Source organism: Parasteatoda tepidariorum, chromosome 3 (assembly GCF_043381705.1).
Source record: "Parasteatoda tepidariorum isolate YZ-2023 chromosome 3, CAS_Ptep_4.0, whole genome shotgun sequence".
NCBI lineage: Eukaryota > Metazoa > Arthropoda > Arachnida > Araneae > Theridiidae > Parasteatoda > Parasteatoda tepidariorum.
Genome location: NC_092206.1, coordinates 3629939 through 3654402, shown reverse-complemented (window position 1 = coordinate 3654402; position 24464 = coordinate 3629939). Strand labels below are relative to the sequence as shown.

Sequence of the window (24464 nt, the reverse complement as noted above, 5' to 3'; positions counted from 1 at the left end):
TCCAAACTCGCATCACTGTGGAACTGTTCCGCTGCATACGAGCTGCTATTGCGCGATAGGAAAATCCTCCTTCTCGAAGGCCGATTATCCTCCCTCGTTCAAACTCCGTAAGTTGCTTGAATTTCTTATTCTTCCGTCGTGGAGGCATACTCAGGTCTCACTAAACGTTTGCCACTAACAAATAATCATAGACTATTTTCAACGTCCCGCTACAGCACTTTATTTATACGCTTTCAGCATCAATTCAGAGGGCGCTGCGCGCGCCACGCACGCGCGATGGCTCTGAAACTTTATTAATTTGCATAATATCCTATATCCATTATTAAAATAATATTTCATTTGATTCTGATGATTCCTTCATGGTGTTGCATTTTCTACAAACAGCAGTTTATTTTCATTTTTTGAAATGCCGGATGCTATTTAGGCAAAGTATGAAATAATCGTCCTGAAGAGGTTATTATGTAAATGATGTGCATGCAACTGTGAATGACCGAAATCGGTGGTTGTTGACTTTCACCGGTGAATATTGACAATCAAATTAGTCGCTTTGGTGAATGTCCGAAGTATTTATCACATCCGATTTGATATTAGTTTATTCGTGGATATAATTACATTTATTCGATATTTTAATACTTACTGACGATAGATTAGAACAAACATCAGTGTTTGGAGTATCGGGCAAATATATACCGGGCAATGGCACTTGACTTTAAAAAAAAACATCAGTGTAGGGTATACCGGGCAAATGAATACCGGGCAGGGCATGGGCACTTAACCTTAAGGTCATGGGCACTTGACCTTAAAAAAACATCAGTGTAGGGTATACCGGGCAAATGTATACCGGGCAGTGGCACTTAACCTTAAAAAAACATCAGTGTAGGATACACAGGGCAAATGTATACCGGGCAATGGCACTTAACCAGACCAAGTATGACTGGACCTTTGGTAAATGTCCGAAATATATGCTAGGTCTAGTGCCACTTTTGCTATAGCTTAAATATTTAAAAAAAATTAAACAAAGCGTTTGAATCAATTTTAAACTGATAACGAAATTATTGCTTTAAAATTCAAAAAACAATAATAAAAACTGCGCCAGATAAGAGTAATTGAAGTAGTTGCTTTATACAGCGCATGTGCGGAAAATTTTTTTAAACAAAATAATCCACGTGCATCTAAAAGTGGATGAATATCCCAAGACACCATAATTTAGAATGTGTCACTTAAGAGAATTGGTACTTGATGGGCTTGGCTTACTCGAAAACAGTTGCTAACGTAAACAAATGACGCGTTTTAACAATCCATCAGGATAGAGATACCCGCACTACGTCACTTTCAGGTATCACATTTAAATAATTTTACATTTAATGTCTATCCCCTTTTTCTGTTAAGCGTAATTCGAGTTCGCTTCAATATTCTCTCAACTACGCGTATGTTCGATTTATCCACTAATTTTATTTTATTTTAAGTATTATTACACTTTAAAAACTGGTGTTATATCTTTTCGAATATGATGTTAAAAATGTGTGAAAGAACTCTGGGTTAACACCAAATTGAGCGTTCATATACGATTTAAAGTGTTTCATTTAAACATAAACACTTAAAATTGAATAATCTTACATCCAACTCATGCTTTTACGACTCCATACGAGAATTATTTTCTTTTCCGAAACCATCATTTTTGGCGATAACAAAAATTCAAGAAACGCCAAGTAGAATATCGACAGAAGCTTGTTAACCATCTGCAATGAGCTAGCGAGAGTTAGTTTTTGCTTTAAACGCTCATATTCATGGGCAGAACAAAGTGTTCTGTTTTAAATATGGACGTTTTTAGTTGGATAATTATATTTTAATTTTTAAATCTCTAAGAACTGTACTTTAAGACTTTAAAATGCATAATTTTTATACGCTTCTACTTTGTTTAGCCTAGTTCGAATTAGTCTTAATATTCTCTCTGTACTACGCGTATATTTTATTTTAAGAATTAGTAATTATTGTAAGAATTAGTAATTATTTTAGAATTAGTCATTATTAGTAATTTTAAGAATTAGTAATGCATAATTTCTATGCGCTTCTGCTCTGTTAAGCTTACTTTGAATTCGTTTTCATATTCTCTCTGCACTAAGCGTATTTTTGATTCACAAGCAAATTTTATTTTAAGAAATGGCAGACCTATGCATTCTAAATTATTCATTGTTACTTTATATTGTGTTTTGAAATTAACTTTACTGACTCTTAAGTGTATCTTATCTTACAGTAAAAATTAATTTTAATGTTACTAAATATAAAAGATGGTGGTGGATACTTTACATCAAGTAGTGTATAAAAACATTGGTGGAATGAAATAACATTAAATCCAAGAGTTGTGTATAGCGTTTCACTCCATTACTTTGGTTTTAAGAAGTTGCCGCCATTTTTTTTTGGCGTTAAGTTACTCAATAATTTTTTTTTACTGAGTAGGTATCCTAAACAAACTGTTCTTACTTTAAATTGTATCACAAAATTTCTTCATTGACTCTTATGTGTATCATGTGTTGCTATTGTTGTAAGTTTTAGTGTACCTGGTACTTCACTGCACCAATTTATTATCTGTGGTGTTTTACTGCACCACTTTTGGTGTAAAGCAGCTGCCACCATTTTTGGTCTCAAGATATATAAAATTTTTTTGGGTGTAGTTAGTAGCTTTGATTATATGAATAAACAGTAGATAAAATTTTTTCTTTATCACGATTTTTATCAAAGTATTTGAACTATTATTTTAATTAAAAGATTCCTTCGGCCGGATTAATAAACTTATTGAAAAGCATTGAAAGCATCATTTAAAGTTAATCGTTAAAAAATTTACATTCTTAAAAAATACACTTTACAACTAACCGTGACAACTGTTTAGAAATCTTTATATTCAATGAACTAGCTGTCAAACTTCGGAAGATATTTTTTTAATTATAATCATTTCTAAGTAACAATTAATAATTATTGTTAAGTAATTATAAATAACATAATTATTAAGCAATTATAAGTAATAACTATTTTTAAGTATTAAGTATAAACTAAAACTGAAGGCTATAAATGTTTAATCTCTTTTTTGAAGATTTAAATTAAAAATCTTCAGAAATTTTAACAACCCCGCAAGCAAGCTGATAGTAGTAGTTCATTTACATCGCACTAGAGCTGCACAATGGGCTATTGGCGACGGTCTGGGAAACATCCCAGAGAGAAGACATGCTATCACAATTTTGATCCTCTGCAGAGGGAATGGCACCCTCGCTTCGGTAGCCGGACGACCTGCACGCGAAGTCGAGCACTTTACGGTTGAACAGTTTACTGAGGACCCATACCGCACACCCTCGGTCCCTACGCAGACTGATCCAAGTGGTCACCCACCCGCACACTGACCGTAGCCAGTGATGCTTGACTTCGGTGATCTGCTGGGAACCGTGTCTTAACGATCAGTCCACTGATGGACACAAGCTAGATAGCATACCGAATCGAAAAAAATTTCTTCGATCGAAATGCTAATTCTATCCTTTTTTTAACTTTCTTTTTTTTTAAAAATCTATTTTTTTATGACAAAATTTTTTAACTGCTATTTTTTTTTTGCCAACGAATTTTTTTTAACTTGATTAAAATTTATTTCAATGTAATGGATAAACACATAGCTTTTCAGGGTAGTGAAAACAAAAATCTAATTGCGATCAAACATTTTAAAGTTCGTTTAGATACTCCAAAAAAAAAAACAAAAAAACAACAACAACAAAGAAAAATGTAAAGTAATTGTCTTTCAGAGCCATTTTTCATAAATTCTATTATCATATGTTAGATAAAAAAGGGTTGTACAACATCTGACTCGGTGTTTCGTAAATAGGTTACGGTAGTTCAAAAAGTTAAACAGGTTAGAAAAGCTTCGCGCACTGTTTTAATGTATCGAAATAGAATATTTAAATTACAAATCATTGTTGATTAGAACAAATTGCTATAAGTATTTCTTTCTTCTTTCCTAGACCTGAAAGTTTTTTTTCTTCTTTTTTTTCGAAAAAAACATTAATGAAATTTCCCAACATTTTATGAATACACCAATCATACCTGCAATAGCCGGGCATCACTTTATTTCATTAGCATAAATCATGAGTATTCTTTCTTTGTATTCGTAGGAGTTGTGTAAAATAGTAAAGGTAGTGGCATCAATTTCTTCGACTGCAAAATCTCAATTTTTGCGTAACTGTTTCGTAAAGTTTTATTGTATTCGATATACAATAACAAACTATTCTATTAGCAGGATGGTCGACCACCCCGATGCAGACTGCCCGTTTGAAGTTCCTCACTTGATATATTACAGACTCTGATTTTAAAAAAAATTAGCATTTGAATTGTCTTTCTTTTTTTGTTGAAAAATATTTTAAATATTTAATAAACACTGCAATAAGAATATTATGATTAGAATATATTAATGATTCGAATATTTAGTTTTTAGGGGAAGTTTCAGTAATTAAAATTTTGTCACTTGGGAATTTGTAAATTGAGAAGTATTTTCTTTCTTTTCGGGGGGGGGNAAAAAAAAAAAAAAAAAAAAAAAAAAAAAAAAAAAAAAAAAAAAAAAAAAAAAAAAAACGAACTAGTTAAAATGCTAGAAACAAAAAAAAATTTTTGTTGAAGGAAGAGGCTAAAAAATCAGGAAAAAGAGACCTTTCGAGGAAAAAAAATATTCATAGTAAAATTTTAGAATTTTTTTCTTCTTTAACAAGAAATTCTCTCTTTTTTTTTTCAAATTTATAAGATAAAAAGTTTGAATGTTTGTCTTATTTCACAATCTTTTTCGCGCTAAATAGTATTTGAGTTTAAGGAACGGGTAAGGTAAGTTTAGTTAAAAGAAACCAAAAGTAATAAAAATATATATATATATANCTTTAATCACGTTTTGTCCCATTTTCATTTCTGCCAACCACAAAAGTGATTCTTAGATTTTTTGTAAACGTATTTGTTCTATCTTTACTTAAATAATTGCATGGGTAAACTTTTTATACAGTAGATATGGTTTTTATATATAGTGATATACTACGTATATAAAGCAGGTCGGCTCAATCTTCAGGGGCACCTCAAAGCGGGAATATATATATATATATATATATATATATATATACACATTTCAAAACTTTATTTTACTTAAATTTAATTACTTTCAGCCACTTTTTCGTGTCTTCACAAGTTCCTTAATAAAAAGCGTTAAAATTAAATTTTAAACAATTAATAAAGTGTATAGGAAAAGAAATATATAACTTCTATTTTTTAAAAAAATCCTGCTTTCCATATTTTTTAATATTTTTAAAATTTTGTAAAAAAGTTTTGCTCTGGACTTTGAACCTCTAATTTAAATATAAATCGAATCTAAACTTGCGAATGTAACGCCTTGTACAAGAATCTACTAATAAAAAATCACTAGGGGCACCAGGAACTTTGGGAGAGGGAAAATTCCCATTTTGTAGAATGATATTACTAATTTGATCGAATCATAAATTAGTACTTACAATTATTCTTACATATTCTAATAAAGTTACATAAAATGTGACTCAATTTTCAAACAAATCAAAAGCGAATTTTTTGGTGATTGAGCTATAAGTAAGTATAAGTAACATAATTTTCAACTGTCCCTATTTTCTCGAAAGATTTTATTTTTATTTCTTAAATGTTAGATAAATTTACATTTTGATATTTCTGTGAGCAATAAATTTGATTTAAAATGTTCTTGCTCCCCATTATATTTAATAAATTTAACCATACATGTGAGCCATATGATAAATCAGGGATGTGATGCTAAACGAATTTAAGGAATTTCTACTGACTGTTATCGTTGCAATTTTTACTTCACTACAACTAGAAAAAAGAAACTTCTTAAAAAATATTAATTGTTGGCAGTTTAGAAAGTATGATTTGTGTAGTATAGTATCAACTAACCAATAAGCATATTTTTTAAGTCTGATCTAGGGGTCTTCAACCTTTTGCAATCTGATTGCGACAACTGATAATCTGATGTGGTGCAATCTCTAATTCGGTAAATCGTGGGGGCCTCGCATGTATTAGATAACGGTAAAGAAATTCAATAGTAGGAAGGGAAATACTTGATCCAGGAGTTCCCTTGTCTTCTGAATTGGGTTCAAAATAACAAGACTACGGAGTTGAACATTAGTAACCCAAACCCCCCAAAATTGAGTCGGCTGTTCAACGACGGTTATAAAATCTGTATAAGCTAAATTGTAGAATAACCGATTTTTGAATTTTGGTGACAACACATACATCTGCAGACGGCAAAACGTTATTTTAAGTTATTTGTTGACGACTTTTTTCATTACTTTTTACAATGTGCAAGACTACTAACGTAACGTTTAGTTATTTTATTTGTCAAACTCCTCTTCCCAATAATTCGAAGAATGTCGCCAAAATCATTTTTCTAGTTTGACCTTAATGAGAAATCGATTAATGATTTTTTTCTTTATTAATGATACTTTTGGCTTTCCCTGGGGGGTGATTTTTATGACAAATCACTAAAAGGACCTTTTATCAGATCAAAACTTTAAAATGAGTTTGCAGATTCAGATCTTCTCTAATTGGCGTGCGATTGATAATGTTTTTCAATTATATCTTCTCATTGAATTAATATTTCATTTCTGTAATAAGAAAACCATTAATTTCTTTAACGAGATACATTTGCAAAAGTGTATCAATGTCTATTTTCTATTACTATTGCTATGTATTTATTTTATCTTCACTAATTCTACTAATTTATTATTACTGTTACCGTTAAGTATGAAATCCGTTATTTTATAGAATACCTAGTTATTCCATGAAATAACTGATCGTGTCCGTTAAAGTGTAAAACTTTCTCATATTTCATGATTTAACTAGTTATTTCATAGAATAACGATCTGCAGCCCGTTAACGTGTAAAATAATCTATATCATATTCAAGCAGTAGAAAAATTAATAGTCACAGTAACAAATGCAACACCAGATGTAATGTTTTATTGCTCAAGTTATTCCTTGTTTGACATTTTGTACGAAACTCATTAATCTATTGGGCACGGTGGTAGAGACCGAATAATAAGAAAACTTAATAGTCGTTACAAAAATATTACGCAAAATGATATTAAGATTTTCCTGAATTTTTGTGAATCTTGTCAACAAAAATGCAAAGTGGGCAGAAAAGGTGTTGCTGTTAAACCTCGATTTTTTCGCATATGAATTCAAGATGTCAGGTTGACCTCATAAATTTTCAATCACAACCTGATGGAAACTATAAATTTATTTTAGTTTATCAAGATCCCCTTACAAAGTTTGTGGTTTTAAGACCTCTTCAAACAAAGAGAGCAGAAGAAGTTGCAGGACAGTTGCTTGATATATTCCTGTTGTTTGGAGCCCCATGTATATAATATTCCATAAATACCATTTATACGCTGCATAAATTAAATAAATTGCTTCTTTTCATTTTAATTGTCTATCATTAGTTTATTTTTAGAATACCTAGTTATTTCATTTTAGATAAATTGTTTATTTTACACTTTAACTGTCTCTCATTAGTTATTTCATAGAATAACTAGTTAAAGTGTCAAATTAATAACATATTACACACTTAAACGGACACGATCAGTTATTTCATGGAATAACTAGGTATTCTATGAAATAACTGCATTATATACTTTAACGGTAACATTACTATACTTAACTATCCATACTAGTGCTATATTTACGTTCTAGAACTTAATATCTATTACAATTGGTAGTTAAATCAATTTTTTTTATAACTATTCATTTTCAAAATACGTGATTGAATATTTTAAGTTCGCCATCACTTAACAATTGATTTTATGTATGATTCTGAGAATAACTTCGTTATATGGAAAAATCATTAAATTGAAAATCACCTTTTGAAGTACTTAAACACCACTAATCAGGTTTTAAATTCATTAACACTAAACATAATTTAAGTAGCAATGGATACACTTTTATCTTGCAAACAAGTATCCACTATTTATTTTATAAATTTTATCCATAAAAGAAATCTGCATGAAAAGCAAGAATAGAGCAAAACGTTATTCAGTGTTACAGTATCATGCTACATATATTTTAAACAAAATAAAGCTTAAATTATGTATAAAATTAAGGCTGCATTTATTTTAAAAGTAATTTCAAACTTACATTACGACATGCGTTCTTAAGTTTAGTTGCTACTGATAAAGTCCGTAAACTTTGTTAGAGTTTTTCGCTTGAAATGCCAACAAAAAAAAAAAAAAAAAAAAAAAAAAAAGAAAGGGATTTTACTGCTTTCTCTAGAAGTTAAGTGGCTTCGAAAATCAATTAGAGATCATTTTCTCCATAAAATGCGTTAACAAGTTTGAAATATTCTAAAATATATTGAGAAATAGGGAAAGTGGATCTCAAAAAAAGTTCGTTGAATAGAATGCTCACTTCGCTATTTGGAAGTTATTTTACGAAGAAATTTCCAACTTGTTCTTAGTTCTTCCCCCCCCCAAAAANAAAAAAAAAAAAAAAAAAAAAAAAAAAAAAAAAAAAAAAATAGCACAGTAGAAAAATTCGCAAAATGGAAGCTTGTTAAATAGAGGTCCGACTGCATTACTGAATTCAGAATTCACAGTTAAATGTTATTTAAAAGAATGTTAACAACGAAGTTTTATCCGTACATTTTTCCTACGATTCAACTAAATGATGTTCTATCTATTTCCTTTATTTTCTATCTATAAATTAAATAACAGTAAATCGCTAAAATTACTTTGTTTAATCTCTGTCTGTCCCAAATATACGAATTTTTAAAAAAGTAATACAATCGATATTTTTAAAAGCGTTGGTTAATAAATTCATATGTTGCCACATTGTAGAAATCAACCATTCCATGTACTACATTCATTCTATGTTCAGTTTAACAAGGATGATCCGCTGAAGTTTTAAATTACGATCAAGGCGATCTATTTTTATTTATTTTTCGATATCTAACGAATCAAGTTACTACAATAAAAAAATCAACACATTAGTTGATATAATCAATCCTTTTAAAAATATAAGAAATTCAAAAAAACTTAATCAAGTACTTAACAAAAACTCAATTAAGTAATCCAAATGAATTCAATTAATAAACTCAGTTTGGCAATCAAACGGTTTAGAATATTATTACCATTAAGGAAATTAATATGTCATTGATTTATTTTTCAATATCTAAATAAAATTAAATCAAAATTTATATAATCGAAGTTTATAAAATAAGAGCCGTTTATGCCTCCATAACGTTAATAATTCTTAAATTTATCTACTCTACTGTCCACGCGAGTGATTACTTAATTGTAACTTTGTTTATTGTATTTATTGCAAGACATATTTTTATCAATCGTAATAGACCTTTACTTAATCAAAAGGAACTATCAACTATTTTATTACTGATTATAATCAAAGCATGATTAAAAAAAAAAATTTAAAACGAAAGTCAGTAGAAATACATTGATAGTTTTGCTGCTTTTATATTGCTGACATTAAGTGACCAGATTTCTGAAAGCTAAATTAATATGAGCCACTAAAAACTATGAAATTTCTTGATTTTTATATTTTTTTATAATTTACAATTAAACTTTAATTGAAAGTTACAATTTAATTCATAATTTACTTAAATAGTACAAAATAAAGTTGTTCTGTATTAGGAAATTATTGTTGTTACAAATTATACACTTACAGACGAAAGTCAAGTGTGCAAAATTTTATTTCATTATATACTAATTCAAACTAAGCACGTAAGGATAAAAATTGAAGTTTTGAGAAAAATCAATCAATATTTAAGTTACAAAAAAGTTAAAAAACATACTTGAAAATTAAAGATCTCTTTTAGTTAAATTTGTTTCGATTTAATAAGTGAAACATCTATTGCATTTTAAGTTATGTGTTTAAAAACTGTCAATTCTTTAAGCATATGCAGCCCTCTCTAGTTAATACATTTACATAAACTCTAAAAAGAAAAATCACAGAAACTCAATTAAAATGTTCAGAAGTATTCAATTAAGAAATTCAAAGAAATTTATTTAATAAACTCTAGAATTTATTTACGAAATTCAAATAAACAAACATAATCAAGTCGTTCACATTAACTCAATTAAGAAGTTCACAAAAACTCAATTTAGAAATTAAAATAAGTTCAATTAAGAAATTGAAAGAAATTTATTTACAAAATTCAAAAAACTAAATCTAGTAATTAACATGAACTCAATTAGATCTTGTATTATTTTTCCTAATGAAAAATCTTTATGATGGATTATAATTAAGCAATTCAATATTTCCCGAAACAGTTAAATGTAGTCTTCGCTGTGTTAAAACGGAAGATATCGAGTAGTTTATTTAAAAATTTTTAATGAATTTGAAGAACATTAAATAATGGAATTAGTATTTTAGTTGCAAAAAATCTGAAGCTTTATATTGCTGATTATTTTGATCTAGATATGCATTTTTAAATATGAAGAACTTCGGCTATATAATGATAATCCACTTTTCAAATTGTTTAGAAAAACGTTTTTGTTAAAATAAAATAAAATAAAAACTAAGAATATGAATAAAATAAAAAGGATTTTCATACGTAGACAATTACAGGTTTGCGTAAATAATTCTGAAATATTTTGTCTCAATTTCGACGCCCATCGTCCATTAAATATTTTTTAATAAATACATTTTTTCAAAAAATATAAATATTCAATCTTATAACTATCTTTTGTGCACAAGTCTCAAAACAAACAAATATTAAATAAACCTAAGGAATTGGATGATTTTGCCGAAATTCAAAGCTCAGATATTTCATTTATATTGCTACTTTCAATCGATATTAAATAATCTAAGGAATCTTTGCTATATTTTTAAGTTAAAACTATTCAAATAAAAAAATCCAGTATACAATAGATTGTGAAACTTTTCTGGGAAAATAAAACTGTTTCAATGCGATACTCAGTTCAATCATTTGCGTTTTTCTTTTTTTCTTTCTTCATTTATTTATTTTTTTCATTTTGTAATCATGAATCACTTGGTCTTTCTGACCACCAACGTGGACTTCCTGTCATGATTTATTCTGTTTTTTTTTAATTCTAAAATAACGGCTACGAAATCAATAGTCTATTCACGACAATTTAAAATGAAATTGAATTCTGTGGTATTCTTTCATCGAGCTTCATAATTATGTGTCACTTGGACGAATAATAAAAAAAATTCAAAAATCTGATCTTTTTATTGATTTATTTTTTCAATTGAAGTATCTAAATCTAAGCATTTTACTGTTTAAATAAAGCGCTTTAAAAAAAAAACTACTTCTAGTCAGGCTCTGTAATTTTTATTTATGCGTTAAAACACACACACGGGCGTTGGTATCCGTAACATAGCAGTGTGCATCTGTATTGCATTCCTGTAAGAATAGTATTTTCGTACAAATTCACAAAAAAAATTATTAAAATGTGTGTTTTTTTTTTATAAAAAAAAACTTAGTCTGCTTTAATAGCAGTTATTGTAAATAAAAGTCCATTATCATTTACGTTCAGTGGAATGAAGTTTCAAATTTAATTAATAAATAATTCTGGCATATTAGTTTTCCTTTTCAGTCAATTTTTATTTTTTTATACATCATTTATAAACTAAAAAAATTTAAATATAAATGTAAAATAATCATAAAAATTTAAATGTATTTATTCTTCATAAAAAATTTGTATTCTTAATCTTTTATTTATTTATTGAAAAGACCAACTTAAGCACCAATTTCTTCACCCAGAACTACATGAAAAATGTGATATTATCGTCTCCTTTCTCATCACCTTCCTCAATTCTTTTCTCAAAATCGTGAAGAAGTATAGTCCCTGGGCAAATTATTATACGCACTCTAAGATTCTATGTAAATTCTTAATTATCAAGTGATACAGCTTTATTGCTTTTACGCGACTGAAACCGGTTTGTACTTGTTTACGTCAGTGTATCAATTGGTTAAATTAGACGATATATTATATAAATTAGACGATCTATTATATAAATTAGACGATCCATTATATAAATATAGAATATTTATTATATCAGGTATTATATTAGTATATTATAATTAGTAATTAGACCAAATTATTAGACGAACTGCAGTTTACATGTTTTGCACTAGTTTGTATGCAATGCATTTATATTTAAACATACATGTAATGGGTTTTATTCAGGAGATTTTTTTATATACTTCCTATTTGCATTAATATATTATTTTTTTTACGCATTGCATTACGATGTTAACTAACTGATGCACTAACATAAACAAGTGCGAACCGCGTAAAAATAATACAGCTGTATAGCAGAGATGCCAACTTGCTCCGGACAGCAAACATATTTTAAAGTGGTAGTTTATCAATTATGATTCTTGGTTTAATATATTCAATTTATTAGGTTTTTATCCACCACTATTTCTAAATAATCCGAAGGCTTATATAATTCACCACTTCGTTGCAATAAGGTCACGTTGTACCGTTTAAAAAGTTAACACAATTAAACCATTATTTGCAAATTTTAGTTTGTGGTAGTTTACCGTTTTTTAATTGATTATGNGGTTTCAGTCGTGTAAAAACAATAAAGCTGTATAGTATCAAGTGATAACTATATTTTACATAGAATCTTATAGTGCGTCTAATAACTGTATATAAATATAAAAAATATAAAAATGGGCTTTATATAACTGTAAATAATCTAAAAAGTATTAAAAATTAATTTTAAACAAATTTCGTTACACATTATTCTTACACAATGCAGTCATTTTGACTGCTTTTGGGCAATATAGGTATATGTTAAGTTTCAGTCTTTCTGGTGTTAAAAATTATGGGTTAACATAATTAAAAAAACATTTCAAATTCAAGTTCATTTAATGTCGACCATAAACTGAAAATAGCACAAACCTAAAGGCCTGGTTTCTTAGGACAGGACGCCGTCAGCTGGAAATCAGCGCTAACCTTTGATTGGTCCATTTGTGAGCTTGATAGTATACGTCATCGAACGCTTATCTTGAACTACAATTGCCGTCCAACTCAACTACAACGTGACGTTAACCACAGAAACAATGGCGGACAACATTCAACAGCACATTGAAATCAGCCAAGATTTTGATATTAAACATAGCTTCTTCATTAAACATAACACTCTTCATTTAGCTCAGCTATAATGTGTTTTTTCTTGGACAAAGTCATTATTTGTTCTCTAAAACACTGGTCGACAATAACAAAATCAATACAAATTCAAAATAAATATTTGTTTACGTTATTAACGCATGCGCAATGAGAGATAATGTCTGCGTTGGACCGACTGCTCACGCTGAGCTAACAAAAAAGTATTTTTTTGGCGTCAGCTCTACGTCAACTTTCCGCTGACGCCCAGATAAGGCGCTAGTTCTAAGAAACCAGGCCTTGAGCTAACAAACCAGTATTTTGTTGGCGTCAGCGGGACGTTGACGTCACGCCGACGCCCAGATAAGGCGCTTGTCCTAAGAAACCAGACCTTAAAAGATGATAAAGTTTTTGTATTTTGATGACAATAAAAATCCCTAAAAAACCCTTAATATTTGTATATAATGCAATAAAGTATGAAATTTATTTAAGCAAATTTGAAGAAAAAATATTAAAATTAGTCAAAAGCGCTAAAAGCAGCTAAAACCAAATTTGTCGTATGTAAACAATTTAAATAAAAAGTTAGAAACCAAAAACAAGCAAAACGTATATTTTTTATATATAGATGCGTCATTATCAGTATTTTCTCAGTTTACTTTTGCCTCTGTGTATCATTGGATTTCCACCTTCATTTCAATAATTGAATTTATGAATTTATTACATATTCTTATTTAGTTTTTCTAATATGGGGGCACAGTCAGTTTTTGGTTTAACCACTGACTACAAAAAAACTCCAGTGTGATAGCAAACAGTGCGCCCCCTGATGAAGTGTTGATTTTGCTAACATATATATGCTTAGAATTTCATTTTTCCTTGTTTTTGGTTTCGAACTTTTTATTTAAACTATTTATGTTATGCAACAGTTATCATGAAATTTATATTATTTCCTAAAATCTACTGGATTTTTTTTTCTCATCCATGCTGATATTTTAGATCAAATTTTAAGACATTTTATTTTTATAATATTTATCTAATTTAACATGGCAAAATAGGAAATTTGAATAAAAATTGGTTGAATAGTTCTTGAGAAATCAAATTTAAAAAAAAAATTGTAGCAAAAACTTTAAAGTAACAATTTTTACAATAAAACGAATGCAGTATTCGGAAGGGGGCATTCTTTATTAAGTTTGCCAGAAACTACAGTATTTGTGTCGAATTCAATGACCTGTGCCATCGTCACGTATCGTTTGACGATTTTCTTATAACGGTGAATCTTTGTTGGGTATAAAGTTTCATTTTACAGTTGAAAGAAAACGTCATTATTAATAGAAGATCATTTTTATGATTTTTTTTCGTACCGGAACAGTTTTTTTAAAAAATATATTGGCGACAATAGGTCAAAGTAAATGAATATTTGACAAAGAAAATAATTTACTGGGAAGTTATACTCTGATTATTTTTTCGAAGTACAAAAGGGATTGTTCAAATATTACATTTTTAGCTCTCCTCTCCCTTGTCACGAGATATGAGTGAATCCCCCCCCCCCTTCTAGGTTTAAGTGAGAAAGTCGCAGTCCTGTATTTTTCTACTCAGGGTATAGAGCGTTCGCCTTCCAACGAGGTGAACCGGGTTCGAATCCCGGCAATGGCTGGTCGATACGAATTCCGCATCCGGCTTGCATCGGCCACAGTGCTGGCATGAAATATCCTCAGTGGTAGACGGATCATGGGTTAGAGTCCCTCTGCGCAGACTAACCGTGAGAGTTTCCCGTGGTCTCCCCCTCTTAGTTCCATCAAGAAGTCCTCCACGGGGACAGATTTCTCCAAATACTTGATCCAAGAGTTTCTCCGTCTTCTGGATTAGGTTCAAGATTACAAGGCTATGGCGTTGCACATTAGTAATCGTAAACCCAACAACTGGGTCGGCTGTTAAGAGACGGATATAAAATAAAAAAATAACGTTGATTTTTAATATCAGGTCTTAATAAAAGATGTACAGGGTGGCAAAATAAAAAACGGATCACCCTGAATAACTTTCGATCAAATGATCGGATCTTCACGTATTAGGACTCATTCTTAATGGCTCGAGGGGGTACTAATTAATAAATGCAGACGATATTTTAAGTTACGAAATCATATACAAAAATGCACTTTCTCTGAATAAGCACAACTTTTTTTCGACGGATTCGAATTTCTAACCCCAAAAAAATAGGGGGTAGCAAATATACAGGAAATAGGGTCCCCATAGGTTGGTCAGGAGAGAAATCCAAAGTTTGAACCTCCGAATGTTAATTTTATTTTTTGGGTATTTCGCTATATCTCGAGAACTTTTTTAGTGAAGTGAAAAATCTATTTTTGCAAGCAATTATAAAACTTGTATATCCTAAAATATAAATGCAAAAAATAAATTTTAGTAAATATTTACTATTTTTTTATTATTTTATTTAAGAACAGTCGTATAACTTTTGAATTGTAAGATATATAACTTTTTGCGTAATTATAAATTATCTAATTTTACAAGACAAAATTCAAAATTTAAGCGAAATCGGCCGAATAGTTCCTGATATATCGAATTTTAAACATAAGACTTTTTTTTAAAATTAAATTTCTCAGGAACTATTCAACCGATTTTGTTCAAATTTTCCATTTTGCCATGTTAAATTAGATATGAAGGTTGAACACTAAGGGCTCCATAGCCGGAAGAAATTTGAGCTTTAGAGAATACCATTTATTCGGTTACATTTACTTCTCAGTTTCGTATTTTTTTACCGATTACGTGGTAAAAAGAACTATAATTTTGAAAGAAAAAAAAAACAGAATTTCAGGTAATCTGTTATCATATCAACTTAAAGCACAACCAAAATGAATGGTTTAAATATCGTAACCGTACATATTAAAGCACCGTGTAATAAGTTATACCGTGCAATAAGACATTTTAATTTTTATTTAATTAATACAAAATTAACTATTAAATAATTAATTAAAAATTAATTTAATTTTTAATTTATGAAAAGTAACTAAAATGTGTTTATGTTTTATTTCAGGTATATTGATGGAATATTCAAAGGAATAGAAAAAAAAATCTTCTCTCTACCTCAAGTCTTCCAGCATATCCAAACTTTTCGAAAAAAAACAAAAAAAACACAGCAATTCGAATGTTTTTGAAGAAAATATTTATAAATGTTTATAGTGATGTTCCAATATAATTTTTACTGTAATTAGTACAAGTTCATCAACTTTAATTTTGAATGATGTGATAATTAACGTATTTATTTTATTTTTTGAATGGATTATTATTCTTAGTTAAAATGTTTTAATTTTCTGTATGGACATTTAGCAGCTGGAAATTTGTTAGTAAAGGAAATATAAAAAAATTAAAAATTGTGGTTTTTGTAGTTTCTAAAAAGTAATAATTTGATGGGAGAATAGAATTTGTATTCATTTTAGCAAATTGGCGAACTGTTAAGAGTGTCAGATAAACTAATTAAAATTATAATAAAAAATATTATATTGTTATCAAAATGGTGATTTTTTTAAACCACAATGCATAATCTGAATTGGGGTTGCTTGTAATCAATTACATTTCGGCCTAACTCTGGGACTTTTCTAAATATATCAAACCAGCTATTTTTAAGCGTTGTATAAAACCTAAACACTATGTATGACTTTTTATTTTAATTTTTTTTTTCAAGTGCAATGCCATTCACTTGTTGTTTATACGAAATATATGTCAATCCTTGTTTTCCTTTCACAATGTTCTATTAAAAATCTGTACATTTTTCACCATTTTAACTTGATTTTGCAGCCACTTTTAATGGTTTTCTCTTTAACAAGATATTCTAACTTAATACTTTTTTGAAGGCAGAAGAAATATATACCATAAATCAAAACTTTATGATTCGGAATGAATTGAAAAGTTTAATTGAAGTAATTTGAAATTATACCTTTGTTAGTGTTTAACTTATTTTTTTGATAGTGTTTACTCGATATTTGATAATGTTTAACTCGGCGTCCACTTGATGTTTAACGCTTGCGAGGGCCGTATTTCACCGGCATCTGTGTGCACGCTCGCCGAACTTAGACGGCATCTACGTGATGACTTGGGTGCACGAGCTCCGTATTACGTAGAGTCGTATTTATGAGCGTCGTACCGACATTAGCGTTATGCTATTTGATAACCTTTAATACCATAAAAAGTATATTTGGAATGATGCGCTTAATATATCTTGTAAGTTGATTGCATTTTTATTTATAATGCTTGCAAACTCATCGATTATGTAAGACTTAAATAAGAAAATCTGTACATCAATTAACAACCGACATGCAATGTGCATACTTCGCGGCGCAGACTGCCTTAACGAAAGGGTTAAAAAAAGTTAGATACAGAAGAGAAGTAAGTTAAAAACATGAGTTAAATCTGCCGAGTCTTCAAAGAAGCGATTAACCGGAAAAAAAATATGATTTCTAAGTAAGCTTTCTGATCTCTCCTTATTTGTACCTTTTATTTATTCTTTGTATTTATTTACTTGCTTTACCCGAATTTCTTCAATTGATCAAATCTATCATTTAATATGTTCTTTTACTAACAAGGATTTTATGTTAAAAAAATAATGTATTAAATTTGTCTATTTCGAAGTGATTATCAAAAAAGAATATTTTCTTCTTCTTCACCTAGCCAAGTTCTATTCGCATCGCAGATCTCTTTTAGTAACGTTTTATTTAATCTTAAATCGGGAATGTATACGTTACCGTGAATGAATGAAATCAAGAGAATGTCGACTTTCACCGGTGAATGTAAACAATCACACAGTCGCTTTGGTGAATGTCAGAAATATTTATTATTGCGATTTGATATTAATTTATTAGTTGATATTATATTTATTCCATATTTTAATATCTGCTGAGGATATTTTAGGAGAAACATCAGTGTTCGAAGTACCGGGCAAATGCATACCGGGAAGTGGCACTTAACTGGACCTGATATATATTTCAGACATTTACCAAAGCGACTATGTGATTGTCAACATTCACCGGTGAAAGTTAACTACCAATTTCAATCATTCACAGTACCATACATATACGAAATATTTTCCTTTAAAAAGGTTGCAATTAAAAAGTTAAATTTAAATGCTAAATTAAAAATTAATTTTTTTAATTTTATATTCTAATACTTCTACATAAACCTACATTCAAAAAAATTTATTTGTTGAATTTGAACATTAAAAAGAAATTGTTTTAATTTGCGTTTTTTTCCCCTGTATTTAAAGGCGAAGTAAACTTTCAATTCTTTTTCATTTATTTCAAATTACGTCGAGTATTTTATTTTTCCCTTTGGTATTTAAAAATGTAGTTGATTAATATAATGCTGAATTTAGTTATGGTTTATTTTGTATTTAAATATTTATGTAAGAAATGTTAAGAGTAAAATTTTGTTCCATCGGAAACTGAAATAAATATTGACGAAAAAAATTTTAAACATTCCTTATGGCACATTTGACGAAATTTCTACTGATATTTAATAACATTCTCATTATATAATTTAGTATTAAAATACACATTAAGTTAATATTTAAATATATATTTTCATTAATTTAGGTCATCTTTCAAACAGAAGCAAAATAGTCAAAATATTGGCTTCATATTATTCAATTATTAAAAAAAATCCGAACTGTATATAAAAATTCAGCTTGATCTGCAAGTGTCTATTGGCGGGTTCATACCCGTAAGATCTTCAATTATATTTCATGGACTTGTCATATTTATAAAAGTAATTTTTTAAGAAAAATTGACATTTTTCTGAGATTTGTTTGTTGAATTTTTTGTGAAAATTCGATGTTATTTGTGAAGAAACAAATTTTAAGATTTATTTATTATTTTATACAAACTTTTGTTGTTTTCATTATTCTTTGAGGAATCATTGTTAAAATGTTAACTTATCTCGATGTTAGTAAAATTTTTAAAACAGTACCAAAATATTATGTATTTTTTTCACTGTGGTTTTTTTATTTATTGGAAAAAAAATTGCACGTATCTTAACAGCATTGTATCAAAATTGAAATTTGTGTAAATTATTATGAAAATCGTTATTTTGTTTTAGGCTTAAATTTTATCCCTTGTTATGATGTGCTTTTTTTCCAAATGTACATGCAGTTTTTTTTTTGTATTTTCCTAAAGAAAAAATTAAAATGTACATATCCTGTTCAGTTGCACATTTTATTGTCTAGAAAACATTCTGCGAATTGAGATTGAGTTCAAAAAGTTAAAAATCCAATTAGTTTTTCTATAAGATGGTTCGAATATTGCGCGTTGTCATTCAAATAAGTTTCTGATTAGCTTATTCTTATTGACAAAAGGTATGAGAGATGCTTCCGAAAGGCATTGCAATTCCTTTATTTTCAACATTTTCGTAAAAAAGCTAAATAATAAAAATGCAACCAAAATTACAAGGGTAAAAATTTCCCCTTTGGAATAGAAACTAAATTTGGAAAAAGAAAAGAAAAATTTTAAAATATCTGAACGTAAAAGATTCCTAAAAAGTATTTTAAGAAAAATCGCAAAATGCATTAAGACTTATGCATACTTACATCTTTTAAGTCAATTTAATCCAAAGCTAGATTATTGTAGCAAATATCAAAGTTTGAGCAATACCCAGGGTAGGGTGTTGCAGCCTTTTTACGTAAGCATGGTCATTCAGTAAGAATGGTCGGTTACGTAAGTTTTCTTACGTAAGCAAGAGCCTGTGATTTGCTTATTTTTGCTGACAAGGAAGAAAGGGAATAAAAGCTGTTAGAAAATGTAATTTTTGAATGGTCTCTTTTGGTTTAACACCAAATTAAGGGAAAAGTTTTCGCGCCTCTCAGTGCAATATTAATAGTATCCTGGTATGGAACATTACCAGGTATACACTTACCCAGTTTTCTTTGTACTGTTTTTTTAAGGTTTAAATGCCATTGTCCGGTCTTCTTTACACTAATGTTTTTTTTAATTGGATATTTTCCTTAATAACGGAATAAGCCCGTTAGAAATCAATCAAGAACTTTTAATTTAAAATTGAACAAAAAAAGGAGAAGTTAGCTTTAAATCTATTCTATCAGGAATCAATCAAAACTTAGAAGTTAAAATCTTAAAAATAAAATCAGGGATTGGAGTTAATTTGCTTTGGCAAGTGAAATCCTCATTTATTTCATGAAAAGTTCATTTCAAGTCTTAAGCATAAATCAACATTGAAAATTTTCAATTTCCATTCACTATTATGTTTGTAATGCAAATACTTATTAATTTCGAAAACATTTATAGACAGTCATTTTTATTTTACCAACTGTTAGCTAATAGAAATTATTTCATACAAATTATTTAATACAATTATTTCATTTCAATTATTACATACAAACTATTTGATACAAATCATTTTACAAACAGCCAAAAGTTTTAAGAATAAACAAACCATCATTGAAAATTTTCAAATTCCGTTCGTTATTATATCTGTAATGCATATACTTATTAAAATTCGAAAACATTTATCGACAGTTATTTTTACTTTATTAACTATTAACTTCACTTGAATAAAATTAGTAATTAAGTTGACAAATAAAAGCTCTTCTTCCCACGGATTATTAAAGTTTGATGCAGCATAAGCACCTGATAACAACTATGTACTTACACTGTACTCATGATGCTTTTTAAGAAACAATTCTAATGCAATTTTATTCTTTTCATACAATTCCCACTATTAGTTTACACTCACCCATATACCTTGTTCACATTTTCAATCGTTAATTAAAATACTTTTCATTCATCCACTTAAGATCAAATACATTTTTTTAAACTTTTTGTGGATGACACTTGTTGTTAATACAATTTTTCAAATATTAATTCATTCATTAAATGTTCATTAATTTTAGTTTCATATGAGAGAAAATAAATTTATCTATTTAATAAAAAGTAACTAAAATTAAACTTGTCTTTGTTGACTTAAGTAGGAATTTACTTTACTTTTTTTTATATATTACTTGTTTATTTATTTTTTAAACTTGAAACTTTACTTTAAAAAGTTAGCATTTTTTAACATAGTGCCTAATTTATTTTATTATTAAAATCTAATTCAATCTAAAAACATACATACAATCATTTTATGACAAGGACATAAATTTTCAAATCAAATTTCTACATCAAAATATTTTATTCATTTTTTATTTCACAAGCGAGTGCCGTTCTTTCAGCCATTTCCGATGATAAAAAACATCTTTTTAGGGTGCAGTAGGGTGATCTGTGACCCCCAAAATCGATTCCTACTTGTCAGTTTCATTCTTACAGGTGTATAAAATTCCAGAATTTATGTTTGTGTGAATTACCCCCTTCTGTTAAAGAAGCTTCAAGTTCTTCACATTTTCTCTATGAATATTCATTCGGATAAAAAAAAAATCGATGGACGGAATTGCAAAACATGAATGGTTCTATTTCGTTCTGTTTTTATTCGAAACTGCTCAACACCTCCCGTGGGTGTCAGAAATAAGAGCGATCGCGTCATTTTTATAGGTAAGCTCATTTCGAACAACAATAATGAAAGAATCATAGAAGATTTTTCAATCAGTTTTGTGCATATATTAAATGACACAACATCGCGAAATTCGAAGCACAAGTCTCCGGCCTGTATATTGTTTAATTATTTTTCAGCTATTGGCTGTTTAAATGGATGGAAAGCAAATAATTTTTAATTCAATTCGTATTTTAAGCAACTTCAGGTGATATCACATTACTTATTTATTGTAGGTATAAAAATTTCTACCCCACTCTCTAAAAAAATTAAAATAATTTCAAATATTTTCGCGTTCATAAGCATCCGGAATAATTAAATTATTTTTAATAAATGTGAGTAGAAAATTTACTCTAGCAATTGAAACATTTTGTACTGTGTTAATACTGTGTAGACATGCCTTGGCTGTAAAATTTTTTCAAAAAAATTTTTAAAAAAAAATCTGGCAATGGTGGAGTAAAACCAATTTCTACCGTAGAATGTTCTTATACACTAATTTGTGTAAAGTTGAACATCCAAAGCTGAACAAAGGTTTTAACGGGCTCCAAGACAAATTTTATTGCGTATCCCTTTCTCAAACCACAAAAAGCCTTATTTTTTATATTTTGTAGAATTTAAGACTCTTTATAAATAATTGTAGTTTTTATATAGATAAAGAAATACTCTGCTATTTTCTTTTTAAACAAGTAATACGAAATAAAAACTTAAAGTCAATTCCTACTTAGGGCGACAAAGAAAAGTTTTATTTTAGTTACTTTTTATTAAATAATTAAAATTTTCAAATATTAATTGATAATTTAATTAATCAATATTTGAAAAAAAAATGTATTTGAACTTTAGTGGATGAATTAAAAGTATTTTAATAATGTTTGAAAATTTGAACAAGAAAGGAGACAATGAACTAATAGTAGGAATTGGAAAAAAAAGGGGCGTGGTTTCAGACAACTATAAAAGTAAAAATTTGGTGACGTGGCCCACACGTGATGCCACGTCATGCTCTTCATTGACTTTATCTGACACAGCAGATATAAAATATTTGAATGTGCGCCATAAACTATTTTTTTTGTTCAAATCGAGCTATAAGTTAGAAATTATCACCTATGTTATCTTTAAAATATGTGAAAAAACTGAATAGTAAAATTTAAAACAATGACTAACGCTTGACCCATCAGAAGATTCATTTCATTCTTCGCTTATCCCCATTTAATGAATTAATATTTGAAAAAACTGTATTATTACCAATTGTCATCATCCACTACAACTTTAGAAACATGCATTTGAACATCAATGGATGAATATTAAGTACAGTGCAGAACCCGTTATCCGGAAATCAGAAAACCGGAAAACCAAAAAACCGGAACGAAATTCGATAAATTTTCTCGCAAGTTTTTTTGAAGAATTTTTTTTCCTCATAGGATTTTACGATTTTTCTTTCTTTTTTTAAAGATGTTTACCTTACCATCATTTTGGAAATAATTATTAGTGTATTACTTCATCGTTTTTTCTTCTTTTTAAGATTATTTCCAAATATATATATATTTTTAGTTGGGTTTAACAATAAAAAAACGGCTTTTTGTAGCGATTCAGAAAACCGGAAAAATCAGTTATCCGGAATAGCGATGGTCCCGATAGTTCCGGATAATCGGTTCCCTACTGTATTTTATTAACGATTGAAAATTTGAACAAGATATAGGTAGAGTGTGAATTATGAGTAGGAATTGAAAAAAAAAACTTAAAAAACAGACTATATTTTTTGTAAAGAATTTCGAAGCAGTCTCGGACCTCATACCTCACTAGTGCGGTACCGGATGATTTGGGTTTTTCGAGCAAAATATAGTTTATAAAAATAAGAAGTACAAATATAACTTCTCATGAATGATGTATTGTACACAACTAAACCATAAATATCTTGATTAAATCTGGCAGCTTCTCGATCTAACAGTTAAGCATTAATAGGTTTTCTAAATTCCCGGCCTTGAACCTAGAACACTTTCGTTGCGCAACTCCATTAAGTTGTTTTCTTGACTTCCTATATTAACTTGAGAATTTCTTTCTAAGGTTTTTTCCTGTTATTTTGGGGTCAACCACTTATATGCTTACATTTTAAATGCTCACATTTTCCACTTCGAATATTAGTAATGAGATTGTTATAAATTAAATTGTAAGCTGTCAACTAAGTTGAAAGTTCGTTTGGGAATCTGCCTTCTTACTACCCTTTTACCTTATTTTACTACCATTTTTACGTAACTCTAAAGCCCTAGATTTGTCCAAGACTTTACGTAACTCCAGTCAAACGTATCTGCCCCGAAATGATAATTTTCTTAAAGCAAACTGAAGATATAGAAATATTTATAACATAACAGAAATATTTAGCGTTCACGGGATTACGATTAGGCCATAGGAATTATGGAAAAGTTTCAGTAACTCTAAAATTTTATAATAAGAAATAATAAAGTTTATACGAATTTTATAATAAATTTTTTTACCATTGCAAATTCACCAAATTTTTTTTAAATATTTGGTTGCTTAAAAAACGAGTTAAATAATTCTATTCAAAAGATTCTTTAATAATAACGCGAAAAATGGATTCCTAATAATGTTCATTAATTTTATTGCATATATTTTGATTGAACACAGCTCATAATAAAAGGTCTACATAAATTATTTACCATTTCGTATTTGCAGAAGAGTTAGTAGGTTTAGGAACCGTTACAATACCCGTTACAATATCCGTTAGGAACCGTTATCATAGATGTTGTTTAATATCACAGGAACACTTTGTAATGAGAGG

The 24464-nt window shown here is 28.8% G+C and overlaps 2 protein-coding genes across 4 annotated transcripts in view; one reads left to right on the top strand and one right to left on the bottom strand.

The window, feature by feature from the left end:
* Positions 1-19343, top strand: part of LOC107436531 (dendritic arbor reduction protein 1) — a 53375-nt gene extending 34032 nt beyond the window's left edge. The window contains exon 3 of the mRNA XM_016048293.3: positions 16185-19343. The gene's annotated coding sequence lies outside the window, so the exon portion shown is untranslated. The remainder of the gene's footprint in view (positions 1-16184) is intronic.
* The window catches only part of LOC107436532 (Krueppel-like factor 2), a 192658-nt gene that overhangs the window by 150666 nt on the left and 17528 nt on the right, over positions 1-24464 (bottom strand). The gene's annotated exons all lie outside the window — the stretch shown is intronic.